The following is a 7,165-nucleotide window of genomic DNA, read 5'->3' as shown; positions in this document are numbered from 1 at the left end:
GTTGGCATGCAAAAAAGACCACTGTAGTCCCTCCTTTTGCGTGCTCCTCGCCTCCAGGATTTCGCGCGGCCATTTTTTTCTCGCGAATTCAAGTTCTTTCGTGTCACGCACGACGGACTAAGCGAAAGAGGGACTACTCGCAGTCTAAGCCGGTTTCTGTTAATTTCGCATGACAATGCGACCTGGCCTTTAGCTCAAAATCATAACTGTAAATTGTTGACAAAGCTGATTGTGAAGGAAATTGAATTTCTTATGATTTATTTCCAAGAGAAGTTATGATAAACTTTGACGTCACTAACGTATTTAACATTTCTAATTGAGAGTTAAGAAACGAAGTCAGAATCGAAGGATCGCGGAAAACGCAGAAATCTTTACGTTTATGCAAGCGATATGCATTGACCAAAAGGCCAGAAATAGAACAATCGAAATAATTGATCCATTTGTTTCTTTAAACAGAAAAAGCATCGATGAAATTAGCCAAGCGTACCTGTCTGCATCTGTTAAATGGTGGGTGTAAATAATAAACACGATTCCAAATTCTACTTTCCTTCATGTCTAATTTTTGTACAATAAATACTTCTAGCATAACGCGTCTTCTGTATCAGACTTGGTAATCGATAAGTCAACATCCCTTTCCCGTTATTGTTATGTTTAAATTTCGGCTCCGTTTTTCGTTTTTTCCTTTTCCTCGTTCAGTCACAAATCGCCGTCTGGTCTCTCAAGCGCACGCGTCACCCCTGCATGCGCACAGCACATGGAACTTACAGAAGTTGCCGTCGTAAAAAGTTAGCACGGATTCCTTGATTTCTAGGGCGATGAAATCACATACAAACGAACACGCCGTTCGCGGTAGACCAACACTAAAGGACTTTTTAAGCGTTTTCGCAACGGGTCGGTCTGCAAGCCTTACGAGAGTTCAATGTGCGAGCGAACATTTTGAGTGAATTTATCAAGAATCATGTCATACCAAAGGAACCATTAACCGGGGCTATCAACTCTTCAACTTCATAAAAAGCATCTTCAGAAGCGTCATCGTATTTTTAGACGTGATCGTAAACCAAGTAGAACCCCAGTACGAACTCAAGAACTTCTGAGCAACAAGAGCAGAAAGGTTAGAGAATGTATCTGTTCGAGTACACCCAAGTAAAACGCTCTGAGAAGCTTCGTAAATTATAATAAAGATAAAATCTCGAACTAAACGATATTCTCTCGTTATTTTCTTGTAACAGAGTTATGTGTCTTTATAAGAGTGAAATCCACTTAACGAATTATTTTACATTTAAGCTGAAAGAAACTAATATATGTTGACCCCAGCAAAACAATTCTTGGCTTGCATTGTCACTCAATCCTGACACAATAAAAAATTATTTGAAAACCATTTAGTGGATAAAATCAAGAAATTGTGATGTTATAGGAGGTTAATAAAGACGACACTTCTCTAATTTTAAAGTCTGTGTTTTTTTCCTAAGCTCAGATATTCGTCGAAATATTTTGCAAAAATTTACAGAGCCCAGTATGGAGCCGCCATGTTGGTGTACCTCCGTGGTACGACAACATTGCGGCCGGAAAATAGTGTAAACATCTGGAACTTACTTTACCTATCTAGGCGACTGATTATCCGTACTGAACAAACAAGCATTTCACACACAAGCTTCTCAGTATAACGACTGTTTGGGTACACGCAGCAAAGCGTCTAGTTCATTTACTTTAGTGCGTGTATCTAACGATATAAGTGTCAGTTTTGGCACTACAAAACGTGAACGTTTTACAATCGTAAAAGAGAGTGAAAAAGGGAATCAATCTTTCTTGGAGAATACGAAAGTTATAAAGCGGCCATTTAAATAACAGAAACAGACAGGACATAAGTGCTTTCTACCTATACATCGTTTAGCGTCCTGTCTATTCAGGCAGAATCCGGAGCGATCGCGAAATTAAAGAAAGAACCAGGGACTGAGGCCACTGACGTCAAATTCGCAATAATTTCAGTATCATTTCACGAATATTCGAGAGGAAAGGAACACATCTCAAGTGGGAGATAATTGCCCTGTTGATTGAACTTCAACCAGGATGTAACATAACAAATATACAGTGGAAGATAAGACTCGAATTTAGCACCTACCAACAACGACAAACGACATGATGGAGATAAATATCCACATCTCCATGGTTCTTGATACACGTGGACCTGGAAAAAGAAACGAGTTCGATTCCCAGGCATAAATGTAACAATCATCAAAGATATCTTTCACAACATTTTAAAATTACTGACTTTCAATAGTTCACGCATTATAACACAGAATTCGGCTAAGATGTGTTAGCGCATTAGGGTGAAATTGAAAACGTACCTTCGGATTTTTTTGTGGTCTCCATCTTCTCCACGTCTGTTGCTACAATGCAGAAAATCCCGGGTTTGTTACCTATTTAGTGAAAACTAAGAATTGATTTTTGGCACTTGTTCCAACAAGGGGGTAGGATCACGGAGTTCGACAAAGTAGCGTGGCCAAAGAGTTCGAATGATAATTTTGACTTCCTAGACGTGAATTGTGCTCTTCGTTGGCTAAATAACACGCTTCGTTGGCTAACTAAGTCTTTCCAGAATAATCACAGTCTCTGTCTCGCGTCGAGCAAACAGCAAGCAAAAAGTCGCCTCGGGTCACTTGGCGCATTAATTACCTGACTTGCTGTTATAGCCGAGGCAACCAGGATTATAAATTACAAGCAACTGTGATGTCTCCGGCTTGTTTTCTTGCTTGCTTTTAAATTTCAGTTTCTCAAAAGCAATTTTTTTTTTCTGAGACCTACTAGATGCCGAGCACAATGTTTCTCGCAAGTTTTTTCTGGTACCTTCTAATAGTTTCAATCATCTTTGAATCAACGGTCGAGTTAATTGCAAATGCTGGGTTTTCAGTATAACGTTTTCGTAATTACCAAGATGAATGTAATCGTATGAATACGAGTCCAACTAACGATTAATACTGCAAGTAATACAATACTTATAATACTTATAATAACCACCAAGGAGACTGTCAAAAACCACCAAATAAGCAACTCATGAGTCCGCTCATGAGCAACTCGGAGTAACAATAGAAGTTACAAGAGAGACCGCTACGAGAGACAAGGTTGTAGGAAACATTTAGAGCGACCCCTGTTTAAAATGAGTTCTTTGTTTTGATGAAGAGTAACACACTGGAAGCTTGTCCGTGTTGCTCTAAGTTACTCCGCACATAGTTAATAGAGCAGACTAGTTTCTTCAGTTACAAACTAATAACTCTGTTATATCTGTTACACACCATCACCTATTAAAGGCACTCGTTAATTAATTTCTTCGTTCATTTTCTACCAGCTACTACTACCTGGACGAGTAAATACATCGAAGTAAAATATTATTTAGGTTAAGTAAAGATACAGGCAATACTGAAGACTCCCCGAAACATCATCAAACAACATGTTGTCGGCTACATAGCCTACGTGAAGGCGTTTTCAAAAAAGGGCGCGAAGGGGACAAAGCACGATCTCTCCGCCTGGAGAAGGAAAGCGAACGGTTGCTAACCAACCTATCGCTTACAGATTTTTATTTCAATTTGATTTTATGTTATCAGCACTTCATTACAAGATATTTGCTAAGATATACTACTATAGCTACGATAAGGTCTCCTTTATTTACTCTTTGTACACCTCTGTTTACTTTAAATATAATCAGAAACTTTGAATCTATTTCTTATACATAAAAGTAGCTTTTTTCAATTTACAGTACATTGCAATATATTAGATGTACTTTACATTACATTACGCTACAGTGCATCACATAACTAAACATACATCATTATCATTTTTTTTTTGCTATGGCTACCTACACTAAGCATTATTTACAATACATTGAATACTTATCATACACTATTTGTTCATTTTTTTTTTTTTGTCCGCTGGTTATGGGTATACAAGTAGAACTGAAAAATAATTTGTCTATTTTGCATATTCATATTTTCTTTTTAATAGGAAAGACATTAACTAGAGAAGGAGCGCCTTCCAGTCCCTGTTTAATTAAAAGAATTTTCAAACATGTATCTTTGTTGTACCGCATATATAAAATCGCGAAGAGAGATAGGTTTGTTTTTGTTGTTTAATTTGCTACTATAGTTATAGTAGCGCATGAATAGTGCTGTGTCATTAGATTTCTTTATCACGTTATTTCCGGGCGAATTAATGATAATGCGGAATAACAGCTCAGTTGTTGGAGAGATTTGATAATGGTTTGTTTATCGCTTACAGTATAACGTTGTATGTAACGCTACTCGAATTACACCTGATTTTAAGTCATAAGGTGGATTTATTTGCAGCAAGCGTGCTAGGCGGAAAAGGAGATAACTTTTTGTTTCATAAAACGTTGCGTTTTACATCGCTCTCTCCTCGTACAAGCGGATCCAGCAGTGGGCTGCAGAGGAAAACGACATAAAAGCAGAGAATATCGTCCGTTACTGTCAGTTAGCATAGCACCATTATCACTCAGAGTCAGAAGAGTCAGAGTCACTTGAAAACAAAGCGCATTAATCTTTACAACACCTGAAAAATGGGACAAGTTAATGGGTGGCGATGTGAAACCAAAAATGTTTTGGTGGTGGTCGGAGAAAACTCCTTGTTATTGTGAGTTACAAGGACAGAATATAGCAGGCCAAAAATCCAAGTAATCACATGCGTAGAGCAGTGCGTAGTGTTAAAACGAACTCGACAAGAACTTCTGACTACGATGTAAACAGAGTTTAATTGACAGAGATCAATGTTCCATACAAACTCAAATGAAACGAATCACGTGCCAAGACGAAGGTAGAATTAAACCACGTGCTGTAAGCTTAGCCGTAAGTCGTATGATGTAAACCGTATGTTGAAGACCTAAATGTAATAACTGACCTTAAATGTAATAAACTCCTAAATGTAATAACATTTGGCCTTAAATGTAATAAACTCCTAAATGTAATAACATTTGGCCTTAAATGTAACAACACCTAAGTGTGATAACATTTGGACTTAAATGGGATGGTTTATAATCACGTCATCATTGACGTCATCAAAGGCGTCATTAATCAACTCACTGTTATTGCATAAACCACGTGATCTGTTGCACCATCTGTCATCTCATTAAAAGAGTTCTTTTATCGCAACGAGTAACATGTGTTTTCGGGTTTGTCACCTGACTGATGACGTCATTGCACTCAGTTATAGCGGAGCTCTGCAGCGGCCCGAATCTAAGGGCTACAGAGCGGAACTTGGCGGCCATACTCCAGAAATATGTCAACGTTAAGATTATCGTCAGCTTATATCCTATTTGATATTGGGCATCCATGTTATGGCCAACTGACAGTTGTCAAAAAGGTATTCGCTGACCAGTATCACATGACTATTTCACGGGCTTACGTATTCTTTTATTTTGACCGCTGATTAGGTAATTGTTCTCCACTGGATCGCGGGCTCAAGTCCTATTTTTAATCTGTCTATGGTCTCTAAGTTCAGATTTAAATTAAAAATAAAACGGGAAGCACTGCTTTTAGGCTTGGCTAAATCTATCAAGCATTGGAGTGATATTTTATGGTTTCATCTTCGAATGATGAGATATCCTGGGTCTCAACTGGACAAAGTTCTTATGTAATTATATATGACTTTATTAATTTTAGTTAATTAATTTTGAACTCAAGGCTATCATGGATATAAAATTTATAACAGCTAACATGCATCAACGGAGGTAATTTTTTAAACAAATTATGTATTGAAACAACATCAACATTTAAACATTAACAGTTCTGTCCATTTCTTTGCAGTGAATGGTTACTCTTTTGTCTCTTTTCCTCTTCAGCTTTGTCAAAAAGTCAGTATTTGTTACTTTTCTCTAGACACAACTAACACTAACAAAAAAAGTAAAAGGTTTGTAACGATACAACATCAGTGTTTAAACATTAACAGTTCTGTTGACTTCTTTTCATTGAAGCTTGTTTTTTTAGCCGGTTTTTTTGCTTCATCGAAAGGTCACCATGAGTTACTTTTTTTTCCAAAAAATTCTTTTGATGACACACCAATCGTATCCGTCTTTCCTAATCTCCAACCAGGCATTGGCCCATTTTGGATCGGAAATGATGCTTTTTAATTCCATGATCAGACCGCTTGAGGTACCATATTTCTTGATAAGGCTACGGACACTTATAACAAAAGATTGCACTCCGCCGGAGATATAAACCCTCGGCAACATTCGAGTTAGCCTTTGCGTCACCGCCCTAAACCGTGTACTGACTCCACATAACGATTGGTATGAATGGCACGCGTTACCGGCAAATAGAGCGGCCGATGATATCAATACCATTTGGAAGATTTTTTCTAAAAGTTCATTGGGCAGGTTTTCGATGCAACAATCTCTATTGGATGCAGACGCCAATGAGCCAACATCCTCATCAGGAACAAACTGAAGCGCTCTTTGTTCCTCTCCACCCTCAATTATCTTCAAGGCTGTCTCGTTTGGCTGATCACTTTCCTCAACTTCAACCACAACATCTCCCAAGTCATCCGCACCCTCTTGTTGTTCAATTTCTTCATCACAGTCATCATCATTAACCGTATCACCCATGTCAATGTTTCCTTCAGTTCTACTCGCATATTCCTCCGTGATGTCTTCTAGTACCTCCTCACCATTGTCGTGGTCGCTCATAACTGGTTCCAAGGCCACAAAATGTTCCCCTTGATTTTCTGCAAAATGTCCAAGGTACACAGTGGCCGTTGCAATACTTGCTGACGGGCTGAACACATGTTGCCCACCAGCTCCCAGGGAAGATACTATTTGAACGTCAATGTTATATAAGTTCGCGGCCGCATACAGTGTTAGCTGATCCCCATAGGCCCCATCTTGTGACATATGATTTGTATAGTTGCTCCAGGAAGCAAACTCATTGGATGCAGTGTCCAATTATGTTAATCAAACGCAATCATTAAAGCAGGAATTCTTTGTTAAACAGTTTTTCAAACCTACAGTTTGGAAATGCTTCGTCATTTGCGAAATATTACCCCATGGGGCATAATACAATTGATACTTTTAAAGAAAAAGCAGATTCACATCATCCTACTGGGAAAATTGTAAACGACCAAAATAGCGGACTCTGAGACCTTTTTTTCCAGACGCAGTTACATA

General features: G+C 38.3%; 1 long non-coding RNA gene across 1 annotated transcript; it reads right to left on the bottom strand.

The window, feature by feature from the left end:
• Positions 1–1,489: 1,489 nt before the first annotated feature.
• LOC145501198 (uncharacterized) lies at positions 1,490–2,873 on the bottom strand. Its single transcript, XR_014051217.1, has 2 exons — positions 2,346–2,873; positions 1,490–2,185 (listed from the first exon to the last, which is right to left on the bottom strand). It is a non-coding gene; the product is annotated as an uncharacterized LOC145501198 (long non-coding RNA).
• Between the last annotated feature and the right edge of the window lie 4,292 nt (positions 2,874–7,165).

The sequence above is a fragment of the Orbicella franksi genome, chromosome 10, assembly GCF_964199315.1.
Source record: "Orbicella franksi chromosome 10, jaOrbFran1.1, whole genome shotgun sequence".
NCBI lineage: Eukaryota > Metazoa > Cnidaria > Anthozoa > Scleractinia > Merulinidae > Orbicella > Orbicella franksi.
This window is presented reverse-complemented; position numbering and strand designations above follow the sequence as displayed.